The sequence below is a fragment of the Schistocerca nitens genome, chromosome 1 (assembly GCF_023898315.1).
Source record: "Schistocerca nitens isolate TAMUIC-IGC-003100 chromosome 1, iqSchNite1.1, whole genome shotgun sequence".
Taxonomy (NCBI): domain Eukaryota; kingdom Metazoa; phylum Arthropoda; class Insecta; order Orthoptera; family Acrididae; genus Schistocerca; species Schistocerca nitens.
This window is the reverse complement of record NC_064614.1, coordinates 1,299,666,425-1,299,692,250: the sequence shown is the minus strand read 5'-3', so window position 1 is coordinate 1,299,692,250 and position 25,826 is coordinate 1,299,666,425. Positions and strand designations below refer to the sequence as shown.

General features: G+C 41.2%; 1 protein-coding gene across 9 annotated transcripts in view; it reads left to right on the top strand.

Moving 5' to 3' along the window:
• Nucleotides 1–4,432: 4,432 nt before the first annotated feature.
• Nucleotides 4,433–25,826, top strand: part of LOC126202321 (uncharacterized) — a 179,980-nt gene continuing 158,586 nt past the window's right edge. For all 9 annotated transcript variants that reach the window (XR_007540190.1, XM_049936860.1, XM_049936858.1 and 6 more), the window contains exon 1: nucleotides 4,433–4,636. The gene's annotated coding sequence lies outside the window, so the exon portion shown is untranslated. The remainder of the gene's footprint in view (nucleotides 4,637–25,826) is intronic.

Here is a 25,826-nt window from a genome sequence, read left to right as displayed (position 1 = left end):
TTTGTGCAATGTGTGAGAGCTACATTATTTTTGCACACTATGTATGTATTGTACATGTATATCGTCTGTACAGTAGGTACTGCTGCTGTTCATAGCAAAAGGTATCTCATTTAGCCCAATGTCAATTGCAGTTAAAGTGCGTTGATGTACAAGTTCGTCAGCTGTGCATCAACTATTCTAAGCTATTGGAAGGATTAAACATGAAAGTACATCAACTATAGAAAAATCATTAACCTGTGACAGATATTTTCGTATATTTCTATATATTGTTACATTATTTTTTTGTAAATATGTTATACCTTGTTTTTCCTGTGTGTTGAAACAAATACTATGTGAAGTCCAACATGTGGGACATAGATATTTTTATAAGAAGACATATTACCTTAAATCTGTTTTGAACAAAAAAGGACATCAAACATATAAATCTAGTTTGTTAAACTACTGCCATTCATTTTCTTTCATTCTACCCTGTCATATACATATTTGTTTACTATGTGCAGTTACATCTGCATTTCTACAAAAATTGACGCATTTATACTTCAGTTTTTTACATTAGGTAGACAAACATCTGCTTAAAGTGTTCTTTATTTTGCATGGAGGCATGTACATCACACTGCACGAATCAAAGAGATGCATTTATACTTCGTTAAAAGTGTGCTGAAATGTGAATACCCACACTTAGACAGGCAGATGAACATAGTACTAACTATGCACCCGAGCCACTGGCGGCGGCGGCTGTGGCTTACACTACAGTGACCTCAGCCTGGCAGAAGTGTGGCAAAGTGCACACAGACTTATTTTCTGCTGCTGTGGAGGCTTGTCAATTGGGGGTTGGGGGCTACAGTGTGGGGCGGCCCCTCCATGACGTGGCATTTGTTTAAATAAAGACATAAAAACACCTATCCTTTCTCCGTTGGACTGAAGACAAGTCAAATCCAAATTTAGCGTGATGTCAGGGGGGAGCTGAACTTAAAGTTTAGGAAAAGCAGTATGTGTGACATAAGGGATGGGGGGAAGCGACCCAGTGGCCATTTTTGAGTTCTGAAAGTGACATGGCGCCTTTAAATAGCCATACAGATCAGATAACTTGATTTAAACGTGTCACTGAAAGTAGTTAAGCAGGTAAGTCGAGAGTGGTTACTAACAGCAGGACGAGGAACATGTTTCATATCCACAGGCTCAGACTGACAGCAGAAAAACATCTTTCGTCTAACAGAAAGGCTTCTACCTGCAGGGGAAACAAACATGTCTTGTCCTGGCTGTGAATAGCATACCAAACAGGCACAGACTGACACGAGGGCTGGGAAAAACCAGGAAATCTGACAACAATGCAGATTGTGCCAGTATCATTGGTCAGCCATCTTGGATCGCCATCTATGGTTCTGACATGCACCAGTACCAATGGTCAGCCAGTTTGGATTGCCATCTTGGATTCTGACATCACAGAGCTGCACCAGTTATCAGTTATATAGATTTGCCATCTTGGATTGCAACAGGATAATGCACCATCTTCGATTTCCCATCAGTTTATATGAATGACATTAGACCACCTTCCACAGTGACATCATAGCAGTGGGGGAAAAACCTGTGGAAGAGTTGGTCTATTATGAATTTTCTACAAAATTTTGAATTTCCAACTAATTTTTTAATTTCACGCCATTTTATAGGTCAATTGGTGTATGTAAGAGGGGGTGGAGGAGTTGGAGGGAGGTATCTGGCAAGAAACTGTGCGGAAATGGCTCTGTTAGGAGCGGCTAAGGCGGTGGGCGAATGTGTTGAAAAACTTGTTCTGACACATTTTCATGAGATGAGGCCATTTATTGGCAGAAAAACCAACAGGTGTGAATTCAAATAGGCAACACGAGTCAGGCCTGGGGAGGCAAGGGTGAGCCAAGACGTAGTGGTGGGCAAAACACAGTTAACGGCAAACTTAGGTGAAGTCAAAGAAAAGTGGTGGCTGCCATTCGGAAGTCCGAATGGCGTGGCAGATACAGAAACAAAGTCCTCAGCGCCACAGTACCGGGAAGAGAAGATGATGTTCACAGCCACCAGGCGCACAGCAGAGAGAGCATTTTCAGCCAACGGGCGGCAGGGTATCTCCAGCACAGCCACACGATTTTCTCCGCCCTGATTGACCAGGAGCCGGCATGGCATGGAAAGTTCTGAAGCGTTGCCTGGTCAACTTCGCCTAAGCGGCGTTACCTCGTCAGCACACGAGGGAGTCGTGTGATCGAGGTTGCCCACCTCAGTGCTGACTTGCTGCTGCCAGACCATGGGCGAGAAAATTACAGGCAGCTGAAGCTAATGCTTGATTGTAACAAGAAAATGAAATAAACCTTTCGAAATAAAATAAAGATAGAATCCCCTATTATCTGGCTTAACCTTACAAAATCACGACATCGTCAATGGCGCCATCAGAAATCTGACAACAATGTACTTTGCACCAGAACACACACTGCCTACATACAGCATCCACCCCACACTTCATGCACAGATACAAGAGAGGGTAATTAATTATTCTTTCCTATCATCAGAATCAAAACTGACACATCAAGATCTTGGAAGATATGATGGGAATGAAGCCTGGAAGCACAGGAGGCCCATATGGCTGCTAAGGGACTGCGATCATTCTTTGACAAGTCATTATCATTTAAACCTATCACATCCAAGCCATTATTAACTCACTAATCTCTCTACCACCATGTAATGTCAGTGATGTGTGGACAGTCAACAGCATACCATGGTGTCAAACAGTGAAGTGAACGACCACTGGCAAAAGCTTCAAACATGGCTCCAGTGAGGAAATACTACACAATCATAGAGAGGAGATGAATAAAACAGACTGATTTGCATTTTGGTGAAAGAAAATATGACAGTTTTGCGAAGCATAGATTTGCATGAAATGCTGTATTCGTATTAGTAGATGCTCCAGTGTCCGCCATATTGGTTTGAGATGAATTCGCTGTATTTCACACATTTTGCTTTCCACTATTAAAGTGGCTAATATCAAGAGTTTATGCTATTGGGGGGGGGGGGCTAGTCAGATCATTTCTATGTAGGTACTCCGGAGCATGCAACAACTAAATAATTATGGGTTATATGAGAAATTAGGTGGCATTTCAAAATGTTTCAGCAATATTTTATCATCTAAGTGTATTCTTAAACTAAAGTAAGTCATCAAAAACAGCATTTGAATTTTTTTCTCCTGTTAAAGGTAATGCACACAACAAAACAAAAGAAATAGTTAATTTCACCTTAGCCTATTCTCATTTACTAATTCTTCCACGCTCTCAAAAACAAATTACAAACCAACTTTAACTCCTTTAGAATATACTAATCGTGAATGTGATGACAGCCTGTAGAACTAAATGTTGTCTTTATGACATTTACATCTTTCTTGGAATTGTAAGTCTGGTTTCAATGGATTCAATAGAATCCTGTACATTAGGGAATGGTCCACAGCCATTTTATCAACGTAATTTCGGAAACAGTGACCAGGAGACGAACACCCATTCCATCAAATCACTTGAAGCCAGCAGAGTCACTTGTTAGGTCTATATTTTATCCATCAACACAATTTCGATAGAGATATTTGAGTCTGACTCACCCATTTGCTGTGGCATTTCATCACAGGTAGTGTATTCTTCGATTCCGTCACTTTCATTTTTCATTCGTTTTTGAGGTACAAAAACTGACGAATATCGGCTCTTTCTTTCCCTTTATTCACTACGCTTTTACGCAACTCAATGCACAAAATTTTAAGCAAACCATATTCATGCACCATTGCTAACTAACTTCAACAAGGTAAAAATAGAACCAAGGGAGCCCCGTTTTAAAGTAGACAAGCTAGGTATGTAGTGAGTCTGGACTCTATGAGATAAATGTTTCTCTGCTGATAACAATTCGGTAGAACAGTCTAACACTGAGTTTTTACCGAGTGAAACGAGGTGAATGCCGAAACATACTGGATTCCACCCTTTGTATTTTATAACCTGTATGTTAATACTGGAGTTCATTTCATCTTCCTTTAATCCGATAATATTTCTCTTAGTTATCTGTGCTTGTATGTTTGATTCTTCGTTGATTATATCGTTAAACATAAAATATATGTTGAATACTTCATGGATTTTCTTGTTTTTAGTGAACAAAACATGTACAGAATAGGCCTACTTATATCAATCGATTCTTCTCTTTACAGTTTATATTTTTTGTTTCAATTAATTTTAAAATAGAAATTTATGAAGTATACAAACCATCGGCATAGCAATAAATTTATTGGTACTTGGTATGGTAATAACATCTTTGCATAGCCATTACAAGTGTTCATTGTTGTTTAAAAGATGTAGGCGATGGTGTTATCATTGTCGATAGAGGATGTGGGTATGAAGGCGGAAGGAACCGATCTACGGAAGTCCGCTGCGGAAGGACAGAAGTAATCAGTATTACGAGTTCCTTCTGTGAGGGTAGAGCTCATTTTTCTGTTTTTGTTCTTCGCGCATTTATGCTGTTGTGTGTGAGCGAAAACGGCGACAAATGCAAAAGCTATTGCGTAGTTAGTGTGGAGCCACAAGATATTCAGAACAACGGAACGCTAACTGACGCGTCGTAGAATTGGAGTTTACTGGGGAATCCCCCTGTAGGTGCAGTTTGTGTTTGTACTGTATGTGTTCGTATGTAAAAATGTGATTCTTGTTCGAATGTTGTAGATGTCGTACTCATCTCGAGGGATTATTGCATTGTTACTACTACACGACTGGTACATGAAGGGTGGTACATCTACTTACTAATTACTGGTATTGCACCATCCACGCAGATGTTCAGCAAATCGTTGTGAAGTAGGCCTAAAGAAGGAAAAGTTACTGACTACGCTTCGCAAAAAGGTCTTAGCGCTTGAATTTGACGCGTAGGTTCCATGAAACATAATGTCCTCACACGTCCCGATGTATAACAGAAAATATTGCTCCATTGAAGTAGCAAGTAAAATATTTTTGTGTTCAGATCGTAGATGTGCAGGATATTTTTTATTTTTCCCAGATCCGCTAATTGTTCTTTAACAGAGGAATTTAAATTTTCTCAGCGCTTCATGTTTGACATTGCGTACCGTATTTAGAATATGTGGACGAGTAAGTAAATTGGTTTTCAATTAGGTAAATATCAGCAACGAAGTTGACAAAAGTAATGGTTTGCCATCCGCTCTTTTCACATGTAGCTAAGGGACGAAGTTCATATTCTACCAGCTGGTTTACACTCGTCATTTGAACAAATATTAATTAAATTAAAGCCATCCTTTTATGGAACATTTTCGGACCCCTCCTTACAATCGCTACAAAACAGAAGTTTCTACAATTTTTCATATAACATACAAAGAAAATTGTTGACAAGAAGATATATGACACATGAGAACAACATTTTCTCCAGTCACTTTGGTCACTGTTGAAAGATTCTTCCGTGGATTATTTATTTAATTAAAATAAATAAATAATCGTCCGTAGAGTAGAATGGAGGTTGTTTGACATCCTGTGTAGTTTTTTTCTTTACGTTTGCTGAACATTTTCGGAGTAAGCATTGAAATATTTATTTTCCAGTCATTTGACACCTTGGGTTGTTGTGGTTTCATAATTACGTTTTTATTGCCTCACGCTGGAAGCTCCCTGGTTTTCTTTTACACTGATGAGCCATAAAACACATTGTGGCCGAAAATGGTCATTATTAGTAACCATTTGAATATAGACTTGCAATGCTCCCATATTTTGCTTGAAGTGATGTTCGTGACACCCTTTCTTTGTAGCATTAACACTTCATCCAACCTTAAGAGTCTCTCAATAACAGCAGGCCATAATTAATGAGGCTAGGACACAGTACAATACACCGTTATAAGGCACTGTTCAGTTAATATAGCCTTCAGTCTCATTGGAAGCTAGAGCCTACCACATAGGGAGAGAATGGAGCACACATATGCTCATTCATTGATAGTTTGCAATCTACATCCATACTCTACAAACCACAAATTGTGCATGGCAGAGGGTACATCAATTGAACCAGTCATTAGGGGTTCTTCCCATTCCATTCACATACGGAGTGTGAGAAGAATGATTGATTGAGTGCCTCAGTGTGTGCTGTAATTTTTCTAATCTTGTCCTCATGATCCCTATATGAGTGATACTTAATGGAGTTGTATTATATTACTGAAGTCATCACTTAAAAGCCAGTTCTTGATTGTTTGTTAGTCGACTTTTTTGGGATAGTTTACGTCTATTTTCAATAGTCTGCCAGTTCAGTTTCTTCAGCATCACTGTAACGCTCCCCCATGGGTCTGATAGACCTGTGACCATTTTTGCTGCCCTTCTCTGTATACATTTAGTTACCCTGTGAGTCCTTTTTGGTGTGGGTCCCACAAACTTGAACTATATTCCAGAATGGGTTCCACAAGTTATTTGTAAGCAATCTCCTTTGTAGACTGATTGAACTTCCAAAGTCTACCACCTGTTTTACTCACAACTGAGTCTATGTGATTTTCAATTTCGTATCCTTACAGAGTGTTGTAGGCAGCTGTTTGTATGAGTTGGCCATTTCCAGCTGGGGCTCATTGAGAATATTATTGTCATAAAATACTAGATGTTTTTCATTTTACATTTCGGGACATTTAAATCAAGATGTCAGTCTTTGCCTGCATCATCTGCAAAAAGTCTGAGGTTACTGATAATATTTTCCACGAGGTCATTAATATATGGCATGAACAGTAATAGTCTCAGCACACTGCTCTGGGGCATGTCTGAAGTTACTTCAGCATCTGACAATGGCTCTAGATCCAAAGATAATACATTGTGTCCTCACTACCAGAAAGTCTTCAATCCAGTAATAAATTTCACTTGATACCCCATACGACCGAACTTCTAGCAATAAATATAGGTGTGGTACTGATTAAAAGCTTTTCGGAAATCAGGAGATACTGCATCTACTTGACTGCCTTGACCAAAAACTTTCAGTCTATCATGTGTGAGAAGTGCAGGTTGGTTTTCACATGATCAATGGTTTTGGAATCCTTTCTGGTTGGCATGGAGGAGGTCATTATGTGTAAGATACAGCTTTATGTTTGAGCTTAGAATATGTTCTAAGATTCTACCACAAATTGATGTCAGAGACATTGGATGGTGGTTTTCTAGATCACTTCTACTACCCTTCTTGTAGGCATGGTTTTTCATTCGAGGGATGTACAATATATTATAGTTAGAAGAGGAGCTAACTCAGCCACAAATTCACAATAGAATCTGCTAGGGATTTCATCAGACTCTGGAGTTTTGTTCAGTTTTAACAGTTTCAGCTGTTGCTCAACACCACTGACACTAATATTGATTTCACTCATCTTTTCAGTCATATGAGGATCAAATTGGGGCAATTCTCCTGGGTTTTCCTTTGTAAAGGAACATTCGAAAACAGAGTTAAGCATTTCCGCTTTTGCTTTACTACCGTCAGTTTCAGTTCCTGTCTCATTTGCTCAGGACTGGGCACTAACTTTGGTGCCAGCCTTTACAAATGACCAGAATTTCTTTGGGTTCTGTGAAATATTATTTGTCAGTATTGTGCTATGGTAGTCACTGAATGCTTCATGCATTGTTCTCTTGAGAGCCAAACACATTTTATCCAACATTGTGTACCTACAGTCCTATGATTTGTTTTACACCTATTATGCAGTAGTCTCTTTTTCGTTAGAAGTTTCTTTACAGTGAGTCTGTACCATGGAGGGTGCCTCCTGTTATGAACTGTTCTACTGGGTACTTATCTGTCTAGGACATGGTCAACTATTTTTTAAACTTGAGCCAGAATTCCCCTACATGCTCCTGCCCTGTGCTGAAAGTTTCAAGTTCCTCATTGAGGTATGACACTACTGACTTTTTATCTAGTTTACTGAACATATATATCTTTCGGCTTGTTTTGTTTGTCCTTTCTTCTATGGTAATCATTGTTGCCACAACCGTGTCATGGTCACTGATAACCAGATTTGATGCAGACATCCCAAAGAGGTTAGGCCTGTTTGTTGCCATTAGATGCAGTATATTTCCATCATGAGTGAGGTTCCTATCTGTTTTAGGTAGTTTTAAGAGAAGGCATTTACTAAAGATTCACAGGATACCTTATCATGCCCAAAACTAACACAACTGTAATTTCCCCAGTTGATTGTTCGATGATTAAAGTCTCCACTGATGATTGTAGTATGATAGGCGAACTTATATATAGGTGAACTGAGGTTATCTCTATAGTTTTTGGTGACATTAGGAGATGAGTCTGGTGGGCTATAGAAGGATCCAATTTTTTATGTCCACTCCCGATACTGAGTCTTGCCCAGTCTCACATGCAGCTTCAGTTACTACCTCAGTGGATTGTGAGTTTCTTGTCTACTGCGATAAGTACACCACCTCCGTTTCCCACTTGCCTATCCTTTTGATATACATTTTAATTTTCACCAAAAATCTCATTGCTATCAATTCCAGGTTTCAACCAGCTTTCTGTACCTAGTATTATGTGAGTTTCACTAATTTCTAAGAGTGCTTTGAACTCTGGCACTTCGTTGCGAATGCTTCAGCAGTTTACTATTAGGATTTTAATACTCTCCCCTGTGGGAGGCATTTCTTTTGATCTTACACTGATACTTTTGGGTATCTTGCAGCTATCATTATCTGGATTGGATGGAGAGTCACCTAATTGAAAAAAAAAATCCTTGTCTGCACCTCGCACACAGTCAGCTACCTGAGTAGCAGAATCTGTTTTGTAGTGCACTCGTGATCCATTTAGGGGAGACCCTACTGTTCACAACACTATGGTGCAACTCCAGTAATTGCAGCCTAGTTTGCCAGAGACCTTTTGAAGTCTCTGGTTTAGTCCTTCCATTCAACTCAGTCCTGAGTACAGTGCTGCAAATTGTGAGCTTCATTGAAACTCCATGTGCAAGGCTGGTCTTCTCTGCCAGTCACTGAAATGGCCCAAGAATGACCTCGGAGCCCAGACGACAGGCATCATTTGTTCCAGCATGCCCCACAATCTGCAGTTGGTTGCACCTCGTTCCCTCAATGACTTCTGGAGTAGCCTCTTCAACATGTTGAATGAGGCCCGCAGGCATATACACTGAGTGCACTTGGTGTCCTTACCTGTCCTTTGCTGCCATTTCCCTAAGGGGTACCATCACTTGCCGTGCATTTGAACTGCCGGCAGTTAATAGACCCCTATCATTTTGTGTTTGCCTCCTCCTGACACCGGACAAAACAGGTTTCCCCTAAACAGCTTAAGTGACCCCCACTGGCTCAGATTCAGTTTCAGTGAAAAACAGCACCCCAAACTTGTGGGTAAGGAGGATCGGTGCAAACTAGATGTGACACAGTATATAAGTTAGAATATCTGCTATAGTAATTAAACCATAAACGTCCATTTACTACAAATTAGATTATGTGTAGGACAATGATAACTTCCAAAAATTCTCAGAAATGCATGTTTATTTTGCATTGTCTTGATATACCATGAAATTCAGGGCAATGTGTTCTTTAACAGTAACTGTGGATCACTACTGTCAGTCAGGAAGCCCAGTGGTTTGACAACATCCATATTATCGTGGTATTCAAAGTTGCAGAGGCTGCATATCAGATGATGTGTTTTTTCCTTGTTCAGTTTCATTTTAATTTTGTTGAACCACTGTTTGATGTTTTTAAGGAGTACATCTGTCATGTCAAGGTTGTGCAGCAGTTTTTCCTTTGCCAGAGATGGTGGTCTCATCAGCAATGTGTAATTGTTATAACCTCATGATTGGCCTGTATAAGAAACAAGAGAAGTCCCATGACAGATCCCTATGGTACACTGTGCTCCAGCTTTTGTTCCTGGGAGACTGCTTCATGGACTATTCAGTTTTCAAGATAAGATTGAAGACTTGCCAGAACAATACCTACGGTGTACAGTTATGTCTTTCTAGTAGTTGCACAAAACGTGAGACATGCTTCTCCCCCACCCCACCCACCACTCTCTCTTTCTATGTTTTTCTTTCTATGTTTTTCTTTATTTCACTGTGCTATAATAAAGGTAGTACAGAAAAGTCTCACGATTTAGTTGATGGTAAACTATATGGTTTCACCTATGTTTCTGTGGTAGGCCCGTCGGGAAAATATAGGTGATGGAATTTACAGTTTGTGCTACTTCACATTCTAGTTCCTCAGACATCAAAATAGGAGGTGCCCCAGGCAACATGGAAGTAATGCAATATGTACTAAAGTTGGTCTACTTGTGAAAACAGAGTTTTCAATTAGCCTAGTCATTTCATAAAGACTGAAAATCTTCAATCTTGATTAAGCTTGTTTGAAATTATTTGTGACTTTCTTCACAGTTTATTAAGTAATGAAATGCTGCTAATCATCCTGCATACTTATTTTGTAAAATCTGTAAGTGTACTGAAAGTTTTTTCAATTTTCATGAAACTCCTAAATTTAAGTGAGAAAAATATTGCAATAGTGCTAATAGACATTTTGACTTCCTGGAAAGAGTTTATAGAAGGTGAGGTGGAAGATGAATGAAAATGCTTTGAAACTGAGTTCCTGGAAAGAGTTTATAGAAGATGAGGTGGAAGATGAATGAAAAGAAATGCATTGAAAATAGAATAATTTTTAAGTGGAGGAGTATTGACAATTTGAGAATGATAACACGATTGCAATGGGATAAATGTCATGACCGTTTTTAGCCTATCTAAAAATTTATTCATTTGGTACAGATGAAAAGATTGCTTCTAACTTACTATTTACATCCATACTCTGCAATCCACTATGAAATAATGCTGTTATACCAAATGTCAGGGTTTTTTCCTGAATGTGAATGGAGAGTACGGGATGAATGACTGCTTAAATATCTCTGTGCGAACCATAAAATTTTTGAAACTTCCTAGCAGATTAAAACTGTGTGCCGGACCGAGACTCGAACTCGGGACTGGCACACAGTTTTAATCTGCTAGGAAGTTTCATATAAGCGCACACTCCGCTGCAGAGTGAAAATCTCATTCATAAAATTTTTCTTTTTCTGTCATGCAATCTGTACAGGGGCAAAAATATTAGGCCTTCCCTTGCATTTTTCAATATAGTGCAGATGTAAACATTAGGCTACACTGCCTGTCGATTTGTTACCACAACTTTTATTTGGTTTTCACATCTGTTGGCTTTGTCAACTCACAACCAGATTGTCTCCTTGCAACCTAACCTAGACCTTGGGCTGCACTACAGATCAGTTTGTCATCACATCCCACATCCAAGGTTTCGGGGGGGGGGGGGGGGGCAACTGGTACAAGACTTTAACCTCTGTGGGAGCAATTAGTGGTCTGTGCTTTGATTCCACAGTAAGTATTGGGTCTTGAAACTTTGGAATTAGGCTTATGAGGAATATTTGACTCCCATCCTTCAAGCATTGGTTAATTCAGCATTTTTTTTTATTTTCCTGACTCTCTGCCATGACACATCTGTATCATTATTTTGTGCTGCCTTTCTTTGTCTATGTTCAGTATTCTGTATAGGGTTAACTGGTATTCTAAGAATGAGGTGCACAAGTGCTGTAAGCAGTATCCTTTGTAGACTGACTGCATTTCTCCACTATCCTTCGTGTGAAACATAGCTCACAACTTGCTTTACCTGTGACAGAGACTCTTTGTTAGATTCCATAATGCCACATATTCTTACATGCAAGTGTTAGTACTAGTTGACTGATTTGAATTGTGACTCACTAATATTGCAGTCATAGCATACTATGAGGGTTTGCTACAAAGTTATGTCTCAGAACTTTTTATGTGAAAGTTCTTAAAACGTTTTAAAGAAAATAAATTTCATTAACATTCTGTGAAATCATTATTCTTCATGTCTACATACTTATTTCTCAACATAGTCACCCTGGCAATGTATGTATTTCTCCCAGTGAGAGAACAGTTTGGTGATACCGTCACTGTAGAATGTTTGACATTGTTGTGGAGTCCCAACCTCACCTCTGCTTCCACCACTTCATCACCATCAAAGGGTAGTCTTTGAAGGTGTTCTTTAAGTTTTGTTGCAGATGAAAATCGGGTGGGCCCAAGTCACATCATCGAGGATGATCGAAGGCAGTGAACCCGAGGCATCAGATTGTTGCAGATGTCACAGTGCTCGTTCATGGCATGGCATTGTTAGGCTGAAGGACAGGGTCCTCCACGTGCGGACGAATGCCACAAATTTGTGCTTTCAGTTTCCTGAGGGTTTCGCAGTACCGTGCAGAGTTTACGATGGTGCCTTTAGGCGTGAACTGCAAATGCACCTCACTGTGAGCATGAGTTTGCCTGCTGATGGCAAGGACTTGAACTTTTTTGACGGTGGTGATTCTTTGTGGCGGAACTCCATTGATGCTCTCTTTTTGGGATCAAAATGGTAAACCCAGCTTTGATCACTGTATGTCACACATTATTGATTTTGATACAATCATCACTGTACGCATCATTCAGTCTTCTATGGTTCTCAGTTAAAGGCACATTTTCTCCAGTTAGAAACTTGATTTCCAGCACTCTGTTTCTCACGCACGTACATAATTATATTACACACGGCTATTTACACGATGCAGTTTGGGGCCCTGTAGCAGCAGAGGGTTGGAACTCGCATCAGTGAAGTGGGAAAGTTGACTAAGTAATATGCATCACATGTAAAATTTCAACCAATATTAGCAACAGAATAAAAAAAAAAAAGTTGGAGGCCTAACATCTCAGCACACCCTCGTACATTTGTGCATTTTGCGAAGTGCAGAATTTTACATTTCTGAACATTTAAGCAAATAGCCAATGTTTGCACCACTTTGAAAATTTATCAAGTTCTAACTGGATAATTGTGAAGTAGGGCCTACTTAATTGTAGATAACTGTATCTACATGTACATCTACATAGATACTCTGCAAGCCACTGTATGGTGCATGGCAGATAGTACCCTGTACCACTACTATTCATTTCGTTTCCTGTTTCACTCACAAATAGAGCAAGACCAAAATGACTGTCTATATGCCTTTGTATGATACTTAATTTCTCAGATTTTATACTTTAGTGGTCCTTAGGTGTAATGTATGTTGGCGGCAGTAGAATCACTCGGCAGTTAGCTTCAGATGCTGGTTCTGTAAATTTTCCCAATAGTGTTTCTCAAAAAGAATGTTGCCTTCTGTTCAAGGATTCCCATTTGAGCCCCTCAAGCATCTCTATAACTCTTACATGTCAGCCAAACCTACCGGTAACAAATCTAGCACCCTGCCTCTAAATTGCTTCAATGTCTTATTTCAATCTGACCTGGTACACATCCCAATCACTTGCGCAATACTCAAGAATAGGTTCTGCCAGTGTCCTATATGTGGTTTCCTTTACAGGTGAACCATTCTTTCCTAAACTTCTTTCAATAGACTATTCGCCTTCCCCACCACAGTTCTCATGTGCTCATTCCAAATCATATCACTTTGCAATGTTTTGCATAGGTATTTAAAAAACTTGACTGTGTCAAGCAGGATGCTAGTAGTACTGTAATGGAACATTACAGGTTTGTTCTTCCTAATCATCTGCGTTAACTTACATTTTTCCACATTTAGTGCAAGCTGCCATTCATCACACGACTAGAAATTTTGATTAAGTTGTACTGTACCTTCCTACAGGTACTCAACTTTGACACTGTAGCATACTCCACAGCATGAGCAGCAAACAATGGTAGATTGCTGTCCACCAAATCATTTATGTATATAAAGAACAACAATGGTCCCATCACATTTCCCTGGGGCACTCCTGACTGTACCCTTGCCTGAGGTTAATAATAATATTAATAATAGTAAGTGGTTTATCTGTCCATAATAACTTTTACAGCCGTGGACATTGTATCTTCCAGCAGAATATGGACTATAATCTGTTGCTCTTTTATTACTAAATTTTATGTAGAAATCCTCTCTTTTTCTTGTATATTATAATTATGGATTTCACTATTGATTGTACTATGGTCCATATTTTCTTTTAGAAACTGTATAGTCCAGAGAACATACAAGGAATACACTGCTAGTATGTTCTACACAATGAAATATTCTCTACAGGAGTGGCATTTACTAATATTACTATTATCCTAACTGCTCTTTTCTGTGTGCAGATGCCTGGTCATAAATAGATGACATGAACATGAAAGGTCCCAACACACTTACACCTCGGGCATGCCTGAACATACTTCTACTTCTATCAATGACTCTCCATTCAAAGTAACTTGCTGTGACCTCCCTATGAATAAATCCTCAATTAAATTGCAAATTCAGTTGGAACTCCATACGGCTGTACTTTAGTTAATGAACATTGGTATGTTACCAAGTCCAATCTGAATACTGCATCTACCTGATTGCGTGGATTTCAGGATGTCATATGAGAAACATGGAAGTTGGGTTTCACAAAACCAACATTGGCATGAAGTTTGAAGTATGTCAATATGTTTGGGCTCAGAATTTGTTTTAAGAATGTACAACAGAGATGTTTTGGATCATCTTTTCTATCCTTCTTGTAGAAGGATACTATGTGTTCTGTCTTCCAACAACAGGACACAGATTTTTGTTTGCAGATAACAGTGTATTACTGATAAAAGGGGGTGCGGGGAGGGAGTGGGAAGTTATCTAAGCCACCAATTCTGTATTGAGCTGCCAGCTATTCAATTGAGTTCTGAAGGCTTGTTTAATTTTAGCGATTCCAGGTGTTTTTCAACCTCTCTGACATTCTAGAGGTGTATGAAAATCTCAGTAATGTCTTTGGACTTAAAGAAGACAAGAAGTACCATAATATATATTGTGATAGAAATATGTAGCAATACTCGTATATGCTTGTGGTGCTACTGGGTCTAGGTGGTAATGACAATGAATAGTCACATAACACAGATACAATACTGCACCTTTTTACTAACAAAAGGAGCATACACTTCAGAAGTGTGAAAACTCAACAAAGTAATAAGGGAGACTATCAGTCAGAGAATTTTGTGCAAGGTCCTGTTCAGTTGCCATGATGATGATGTTAGGGCGACACAGCGTTCCCACTGCCCCCCCCCCCCCCCCCCCAGTAGTGCACACTGTGAGGGAGGCTGCATGAAACATGGGAGTGGCAAGACTGTGCTGTGATGGAAAGGTCTTCTGGGCACATTGTTGTGTGCAGCAGAGTAATGATCAGGAGTGTGAAGTATGCTGTATGGCATGCAGGTGGTAGTTGTCGATGCAGTGGAGGCAGATGTAGAGAGATAGTGTGTGTGTGTGTGTGTGTGTGTGTGTGTGTGTGTGTGTGTGTGTGCGTGCGTGCGTGCGGGCGGGCGCGCACGTGCGTGGGTGTGTGGCAGTGTCCAAGGCTGGAGGAGTGGTGGACGTGTCACTGTGGCCAGATGGCACCAGTGATGGCGTGAGATCTTTCGGAGTAAAAGTTGGGATCATGATTGTTAGGATACTGTCAGCAGAAAAGTGGAAAATGAGAGTGGCAGTATTGATGTCTTGCTTCATGGTCTTGCAGAAGTGTCATGCTATGGAGCCATCTGCTGTCTGAAGGTCTGCTTGCTGACCTTTGATGTGGCGGTCATTGTCTGTAGTTTACTGTTGAGTTCTTCAGGAAGGAATGATTCCTGGACATCCATGATTGGATGTCCAGTTTGCAATTCAGAGGCCACCAGTACGGTGCTGATGGTAGGAGGGTCAACAGGTGCAGTAGAGAGGAGAGCTTGGCAGGTGTTGTCATCCAGTGAGATGTCTTGTAGTGGCCACGCGGGATTGACTCAGTTAACAGACACTATTGTAGGTTTCCTATTTAATAATATGTGGAAGATATGTTTGTCTCTTCGAAAAACCTTGTGTGTGTGTGTGTGGGGGGGGAGGGGGGGTTATGTACAAGAGGTGTAGGACAGGTTGTATCTTGTTATCTCATAACATTATGAAGTCATGATCTTTAAGTCCTGTATGTAAAAAGACTTTACCCACCAAGTGTAGAAGAGTGGATATGTATGAATGTGAGCACTGTGTCACTTGATATGAAAGACTAGGTCTGGGGGCATAATTGATGGTTCTTGGAGCACAAGGTCCGCCAGCAAGAGTAGCATTTCAGCCATTGAAGCCCTGAGGTCATGTATTTGTGCTGTGCGGACTCCCAGAAGTACCTACAGTTGTGCCTCAGTCCATAGTCTGCTGTGGCACCTGAGGGCCACCTTTAAATTACTGTACCACCACTTTGTGGATGGTACACTGTGGTTCGAAATCACATAGTGCCTGTCATATTTCACAGTTCTAGGAAGATGGCAGATTCCAACTATCTGTTATGGTCTGTTGTGATGGACATTGGGCAACCGAAGCATGAGATCCACATTTCAGTAACTGCTAGGGTGATATAGTCAGGTGTGGTATTACTTCAAACCATCATGTGACTCAGTCGATCGCTGAGACAACGAAGTGGTAGCCATTGAAGGCAGATAGTGAGCCAATAAGGTCGGTATGCAAGTGTTGAAAGTGCCTTATGGTATTTTAAAGCGGCCTGGGGAGGGGGGGGGGGGGGGGTCAGTATCGCATGACATGAAATTGCACGCTTTTGAGACGGGATACATACATGAGCCCAAAGTTCCCTTTTTGTCACATTAAGCCACATGAACCAGTCCACCACCACCTAGCCAGTGATTGGCAAATGCTGGGGTTTGCCAAATTATGGAGTTGCTCGAAGATGACTCAGTAGAATTTTTGAGTTACAAGGCGATGTGTCCGATTTTGAGAAACATTACAGAGTATCGGGCAGGTCACATTCGAGGTAGGTTGAAATTCGATACATAGGTTCGTGGACACAGTATGAATAACAGCTTGTAACTGTTGATATTGTTGTTGTGCCTCAGCAAAATGTTCACAGTTAAGGTGAGATGGTAAGCCCCGATGCGCAAGAAATAGTCTGCCCTTACGTTCTTCGCACCTTCCAGGTGGTGAGCATCCGTGGCAAACTGAGTAGTGAAGTCTATGTGCCGAAACCGTCAGGGGCAAGTGTCCGTGTGTGAGTTTCAAATAGAGTAGGTGAGAAGAGAGTTTAAATAATCAACGAGCATTCTTCTATGTCTTACCTGAAATAGTGCACTACTTCGTAGAGAGCTATGAGTTCCCTGCCATAAGCAGAGCACATGCTTTGTCACAACATGAGGTTGCATGAGAGTGGCTGCTGAACATCCCTCAACTCTTGTTGCAGTGCTTCACTAATGGCTGAGTCACTCCTGTCTGCTGTTACGATCAGCTGTATATCAGGGAAGGACGCGCCAAGTGGTTGGCGTGGGTAAGGCAATCTTAAATGCACTCGAAAGTGGACTGCACCTCAGTCGTCCATGTGAGTATGCATTCGTGTTAGGAGTGCTTGTAGGGAGGCTGCCTGTGGAAGATGTCTTCTGTATAAAGTTATTCTGCCTAAGAACCAGCATAATTCGTGATAACCTCGTGATGGTGGCAATTGTTGAATAGTCTCTATATGTTGTGCGGGACAGATGCCTGAAGCGCGTATGATATGTCCGAGGAAGACGACTTCTTTGAGTCCGAGTTAGTGGACCACGATGCATTGTGAGAGTAGGTGTCAAGAACTTATTTGAGGTGCGTTTTGTGGTAGGCATTGTATGGTGAGAAAATTAAGGTATCGTCAAGAAAAGTATAACAGATTAGAAAGTTGAATAGTAAATTGTGGATAAAGCATTGCCATGTTTGTGCCGTGCTCTGAAGTCCGTAGTGCCACATTCTAAAGTCCAAACGGCACAAACATAAACTCGAACAAACCGAAAGGCGTGATAATTTTCAGTTTGTTAATGTCCTGTGGACACATATGTCTTTCTAAGTACGCCATCTTGCAGTCAATGAAATAAAAACAGAGGTGTTTGCTAAATAATGCTTGAAGTCGTGTATGTTTGGTACCGGATAGATGTCTGTAATGGTGTGAGCATTAAGGATTCTGTAATCACTGCACAACCTGAGAGATCCATTTCTCTCTGCCTCTCCCCCTCCCTCTCGGTTGCCGGAGGGGTTCCAGTGTCATGGATGAAGCCCAGGAACTGTTGGAGAGCAAACTATCCCAGCTATTAAGAGTTTGTCTACTGCCACTTTGGTGGCCCTTCATAGATCAAGTGGTAGTCAACATGGTCTGTGACATGCTGGGGGATCGGGTGTAGTGATAATCGTGAACTGTTTCATTCCTAATGACAAATGGTATGAATTCTTCTTGCTGGGAAAGGTTCAGACACACTGTAGGGAATGGGCAAGCAAGTGGTGCAGTACTGACATTTGTAGTGGTAGACGCAGGCAGTGCTGTTAGCATTTCAATGGATGGCACTGGAGCTGCCAAGTCAGCATGGAGTAGAGATGTCAACTTGGTTGTGGCAATGGGTGTAGACAGTCGACATGGCTAGGTAGGTGTTGCTGTATTGCATGCAGTTCCTGCTCGATATCTTGAATTCTCTGTTAGATGACATTGTTGTCATGTTGTAAGTGAAAGTTTGTTTCATGTGTGTCGAAGCAGAGTTGTTGAATGTGTTGAATATGGTCCACGGTGTGGAGGCATTCACGAAGAAGCCGATGATCATCAGGCATACGTGCAGGAGATGAGGGCTGGGACATGAGGTGGGCTGTGCTGATATGTTGAGTCACCAAGGTTGTGTGGCCAAAACGCCTGTGGCAGGTCTGTAACCAGGTGGAAGTGAAGGAGAAAGTCTGCACCGATAAATGGTTTGGCGACATTTGCAATGATAAAATTTGAGGTAAATATGTCGAGGCCAATGTCTAGCGTGTTTATCTATGTTCCATAGACTCAAATAGTATATCATTTGCTGCATGGAATGGGAGAGGTTTATGGGCTGTGTTTTACGTGGTGAAGAGGGCAGTAAAGTACTGACCTGTGAGCCAGTGTCAGTGAAGTTTAGTTGGCCGCTGATGTGGTCACATACAAAGTGTGTGTTGTTAATAGAGTGGATCAGGTGCTGTTCGTTGTTTTCGTAAGTGTCCAGGCAATTTAAATATCCTGCATGGTCTGGTGTGCATGTTGTGAACCGTGCATAAAGTTTTGGAAATTTCACAGTGGAATTGGTGTATCGTGCATGGTACCAGGGAAAGCAATTCAGTGTGATCAGCAGTGTGTTGCACAGGTACAGTGCGGTTAGCGGTGTTCTGCTCAGGTGCTACGTGGATGGTGGGTAAGTGGGGGTTGTAGTGGCTGTGTGAATGTCATTTCTCTGGCTGAGTGTGGTGCTGTCAGAGTCGGTGGAAGTCGGCTCAGCTCGTGGTAGGTGAGAGGTCTGTTGTACAGCTGTTGCAGTTGCAAGTCACACTAGTAGTCATTATTGCCGACATTATTTATGTACTGTTATTTATTTACATGTCAAGTTCCGTAGGACCAAATTGAGGAGCAAATCTCCAAGGTCATGGAATGTGTAAGTACATGAAATTACAATGTAAAAGTAATAGCAGATAAAAATATAATGGTTATGAACTCGAAAAAAGTCAATCCATAAGTTTAAGTAAATGCAGTCGACAATATAACAAGAATTAGCTTAATTTTTCAAGGAATCCCTCGACAGAGTAGAAGGTGTGGTCAATGAGGGAACTATTCAGTTTTGATTTGAAAGCGCGTGGGTTACTGTTAAGAGTTTTGAATCTTTGTGGTAGCTTATTGAAAATGGATGCAGCAGTATACTGCACACCTTTCTGCACAAGAGTTAAGGAAGTCTGATCGAAATGCAGGTTCGATTTCTGCCAAGTATTAACTGAGGGAAAGCTGCATATTCTTGGGAATAAGCTAATAGTGTCAACAAGAATGACAGTAAGGAGTATATATATTGAGAGGCCAATGTCAAAATACCCAGACTCATGAACAGGAGTCGACTTACACCACTGATTGCCCGAACTGCTCGTTTCTGTGCCAAAAATATCCTTTTAGAATGGGAAGAGTTACCCCAAAATATACACTACTGGCAATTAAAATTGCTGCACCAAGAAGAAATGCAGATGATAAACGGGTATTCAGTGGACAAATATATTATACTAGAACTGACATGTGATTACATTTTCACACAATTTGGGTGCATAGATCCTGAGAAATCAGTACCCAGAATAACCACCTCTGGCCGTAGTAATGGCCTTGATACGCCTGGGCATTGAGTCAAACAGAGCTTGGATGGCGTGTACAGGTACAGCTGCCCGTGACTGGCGTAATGTGACAAGCCAGTTGCTCGGCCACCATTGACCAGACGTTTTCAATTGGTGACAGATCTGGAGAATGTACTGGCCAGGGCACCAGTCGAACATTTTCTGTATCCAGAAAGGCCCATACAGGACCTGCAACATGCGGTCGTGCATTATCCTGCTGAAATGTAGGGTTTCGCAGGGATCGATTGAAGGGTAGAGCCACGGGTCGTAACACATCTGAAATGTAATGTCCACTGTTCAAAGTGCCGTCAATGCGAACAAAAGGTGACCGAGATGTGTAACCAATGGCACCCCATACCATCACGCTTGGTGATACGCCAGTATGGCGATGACAAATACACGCTTTCAATGTGCATTAACCGCGATGTCGCCAAACACGGATGTGACCATCATGATGCTGTAAACAGAACCTGGATTCGAAACTTCCTGGCAGATTAAAACTGTGTGCCGGACCGAGACTTGAAGTCGGGACCTTTGCATTTCGCGGGCAAGTGCTCTTGCCCGCGAAAGGCAAAGGTCCTGAGTTCAAGTCTCGGTCCGGCACACAGTTTTAATCTGCCAGGAAGTTTCATATCAGCGCACACTCCGCTGCAGAGTGAAAATCTCATTCTGGAAACATCCCCCAGGCTGTGGTTAAGCCATGTCTCCGCAGTATCCTTTCTTTCAGGAGTGTTAGTTCTGCAAGGTTCGCAGGAGAGCTTCTGTAAAGTCTGGAAGGTAGGAGACGAGGTACTGGCAGAAGTAAAGCTGTGAGGACGGGGCGTGAGTCGTGCTTGGGTAGCTCAGTTGGTAGAGCACTTGCCCACGAAAGACAAAGGTCCCGAGTTCAAGTCTCGGTCCGGTACATAGTTTTAATCTGCCAGGAAGTTTCATATCAGTGCACACTCCGCTGCAGAGTGAAAATCTCATTCTGGAAACATCCCCCAGGCTTTGGCTAAGCCATGTCTCCACAGTATCCTTTCTTTCAGGGGTGTTAGTTCCGCAAGGTTTGCAGGAGAGCTTCTGTAAAGTTTGGAAGGTAGGAGACGAGGTACTGGCTGAAGTAAAGCTGCGAGGACGGGGCGTGAGTCGTGCTTGGGTAGCTCAGTTGGTAGAGCACTTGCCCGCGAAAGACAAAGGTCCCGAGTCCGAGTCTCAGTCCGGCACACTGTTTTAATCTGCCAGGAAGTTTCATATCAGCGCACACTCCGCCGCAGAGTGAAAATCTCATTCTGAGAACCTGGATTCATTCGAAAAAATGATGTTTTGCCATTCGTGCACCCAGGTTCGTCGTTGAGTACACCAACGCAGGTGCTCCTGTCTGTGATAGCCCATGCTGCTGCAAATGTCGTCGAACTGTTCTTGCAGATGGTTGTTGTCTTGCAAACGTCCCCATCTGTTGACTCAGGGATCGAGACGTGGCTGCACGATCCATTACAGCCATGGGAATAAGATGCCTGTCATCTCGACTGCTAGTGATACAAGGCCATTGGGATCCAGCATGGCGCTCCGTATTACCCTCCTGAACCCACCAATTCTGCTAACAGTCATTGGATCTCGACCAACGCGAGCAGCAATGTTGCAATATTATAAACCTCAATCACGATAGGCTACAATCCGACCTTTATCAAAGTCGGAAATGTGATGGTACATATTTCTCCTCCTTACACGAGGTATCACAACAATGTTTCACCAGACAACGCCGGTCAACTGCTGTTTGTGTATGAGAAATTGGTTGGAAACTTTCCTCATGTCAGCACATTGTAGGTGTCGCCACCAGCGCCAACCTTGTGTGAATGCTCTGAAAAGTTAATCATTTGCATATCACAGCATCTTCTTTCTGTCGGTTAGATTTCGCGTCTGTAGCACGTCATCTTCGTGGTGTAGCAATTTTAATGGCCAGTAGTGTAATACTATATGACATAAGTGAATGAAAATAAGCAAAGTAGAATAATTTTCGTGTTGAACAATACCTTACTTCAGATATGGTTCGAAAAGTAAAATTGGCAGCAATGAGTCTTTGAACAAGATCCGGAATGTTGGCTTTCCATGACAGTTTACTATCTATCTGAATACCAAGAAATTTGAAGTGTTCAGTTTCACTAATCCTGTGCCCATTCTGTGAAATTAAAATATCAGGTTTTGTTGAATTGTGTGTTAGAAACTGTAAAAACTGAGTCTTATTGTCATTTAGCGTTAGTTTATTTTCTACAGGCCATAAACTTATGTCATGAACTGCACTAATTGAAACACAGCCAGTGTTGCACACAACATCCTTTACTACCAAGCTAGTGTCATCAGCAAATAGAAATATTTTAGAGTTACCCGTAATACTAGAGGGCATATCATTTATATGAATAAGGAACAGGAGTGGCCCCAACACTGATCCCTGGGGCACCCCCCATTTGACCGTACCCCACTCAGGCCCCACATCACAGCCATACTCAACACTGGGAATAATGACCTTTTGCTGTCTGTTGCTACAGTAAGAGGTGAACCAATTGTGAGCTACTCCCCATATTCCGTAATGGTCCAACTTCTGGAGCAATATTTTGTGATCAACACAATCAAATGCCTTAGTTAAATCAAAAAATATGCCTATCGTTCAAAACCTTTTATTTAACCCATCCAGTTACTCACAGAGAAAAGAGAAAATAGCATTTTCAGTTGTTAAATGACTTCTAAAACCGATTTGTACATTTTATAGCAAATCGTGTGATATAAAATGATCAATTATCCTCACATACACAGCCTTTTCAATAACTTTAGCAAACACTAATGGCATAGAAATAGGTCTAAAATTGTCTGCAGTATCCCTTTATCCATTTTTTATAAAGTAGCTTTACTACTGAGTACTTTAATCGTCCAGGAAACTGACAGTTCTTAAAGGAAAAATTACGAATATGGCTAAATGCAGGACTAACATGCGCAGCACAGTACTTTTAACAGAAATATTTTTACTACAAATTGACTTTATATCATTGACATTCACAACTGACCGTATGGTTTTAATTTTATCCTGTGAATTAGCTATCTATTTGCGTACCACATACTCTTTCCTTCCCAATGGCATGTTTAAGCACCTTACAATACTGTGGGCTACTGGAGCTTGATTGTGACTACTTCTAACATTTTGATATAATCCCCACTTTGTTCTACATGATATCCTTATCCCACCAGTCAGCCAACCTGGCTGCCTTTCACTGCTAGTACCCCGTTTAGAATATTCTGATGTAAAGCAACTCTCAAAGAACATGAGAAATGTGTTAAGGAAAGCATTATATTTATTGGCACTATAAACACCCTGCCACTCTTATTCCTTGACGAGGTTTAAAAAACTCCCTATTGTTATTGGATTAACTTTCCTACATAGTTTGTAATTATATGTGACATTTGCTTGAGCACAAAAGCCTTTTAGTGTTAAAATTTGTGCATAATGGTCTGAAAGGCCATTCACCCTTTTTCTAACAGAATGCCCGTCTAGTAATGAAGAATGAATAAAAATATTTTCTATGGCTGTGCTACTGTTCCCCTGCACCCTAGTTCGAAAAAACAGTGTTTGCATCAGATCATATGAATTTACAAGATCCACCATCATCCTTTTTCTTGCATCATCATATACAAAATTATTATTGAAGTCACCACATATAACTAATTTCTGGTATTTCCTATAAAGTGAATCGAGAACCCTCTCTTGCTTGAGCAGAAATGCTCTGAAGTCAGAGTTAGGGGACCTATAAACAGCTACAATTAGAAGTTTAGTTTCACTAAATTCAAACTGCCCCTGCACAACATTCAAATATCTGCTCAGTGCAGTGCTGTGATATGTCTGTGGACTTAAATGGAATACTGTGTTTTATGTACACGGCCACTCCCCCACCCCGCAAGGAACTCCTTGAAAAACAGCCAGCTAGTCTGTATCCTGGTAAAGGAAGCCTCTGAATAGGCAAGTTATTTATGTCGTGCTCCAGTGTACCGATAATTTCAGAGTCAACATCTATAAGCAGTTCATTAACTTTATCTCTAATACCTCTTATATTTTGATGAAATATGCTAATTCTTTCTCTACTCGGAAACATGACGTCCTCTGAAGGTGAGCCCATAGTTAGAGGGACTTCCTTTAAGCAGGTATTACGTATCAGCTGACTTCAATCTAAAAAAGATGCAGCTCTAACACCAACTATTACAGGAATTTTTACATGAGTGATCCCATCACCACCCACTACACTGTCACATATAAGCTGTGCCAGCCTCCCCTTCTCATACCTATTGAGGTGCAGGCCGTGCCTAGTGAAACCTGATCTGCTGATAGACTCAAATGGCACCACTGCAATGTGACCCATGCCCTTTGCTGTCAGTGCCCTCTCCAGCCCCATATTAATGTGCCTAACAGCTGCATTAAGACGAGGTCGATCACGACACTGAACCAGTTGCATGAAATGCACATTAGTGCCACCAGTTTGAGTAGTTACCTTTAGCAGGTCACCACCTACATCATATTCCCTGTCCCTATCAAGATTATTTCCCTGCTCCACCCACTATCACTACCTGATCCTCCTTCGTAAAATTCCTACGTAACTCCCCTGCACTAGGCTTCACAATGCTGGTGACCTGCTACTCACTCCCAACACTTCCTGCAACTGCTAGCCCACTACGCCTCTACCGTGCTGCATGAGAGAATATTTTCAATTGATGAGTTTGAGGCGTGCATACAGAGGTTCGTGCTTTATGTTGCCAAGGCGATGTTTGTAATGGAAGAATAGCTGAGTGAATATTGTCCGTGCATGGCCGAAATGATGTGCAGTAGGCAGCAGAGCAATAAGATTCGTGCATGGCGTGGTTGATAACTCTTCAAATGTGAGTGGGCATGAATCCGGCTGGTTGGCTTAGGAGTAGCATGGTTTGTGAGCGAAACGGGGTCCCATGTGAGATCACATAGTACATTGTTTGTTACACTCCATTGTTCAGTGGTGCTGCGCACTGTCCAGAGGAGTGTCATGATCATTTTTTTATCACATGAGATGCACCTGACTTAATGGCAAGAGAACTGCTGTCCAGTTGTATAAATTGCACAGCATGAGGGCATGACAGCAGTATTGGAATGTTCAAATTATATGTGAATATGTTCGTTGAGGTCACCAGTATGGTGCTACGGGTAGAGGCATTAGTGTCTATGAGAAATCACACAGCATCGATACAATAGGGCACACTTTTATTAAAGAAAAGACCGTACACTTCAGGAGCAGCTGAAATCAACAAAGTCATAAGGTCATGGTTGGCCACCAGCAATGATGTTTGTCGACACCGAGTTCCCACATGCTCGTGTAGTCAGCGGTTATGATATTAAAATGACAGCCACAGTTAAGGTGAAACTGCATATTTTATTCAAAGCATTGTTGTGATACTTCATTGTTAGTACAATTTACAGATTAGGTTCCTAAAATTTGTTTGTCTTTTGTTAATGTATTCCTTGACTTGTCCCACATCCCGGAAAGCTTTCATTTTTTATGAGATACATGGAACATGACTAATGAATGAATTATTATTTTTTTCCTCTGTTATTGGAACATGCTGGAAGCACTTTCAGTTTGCTGATGACTTTGTATTGTTTGGCTCTAGTACAGATAAAATTGAAC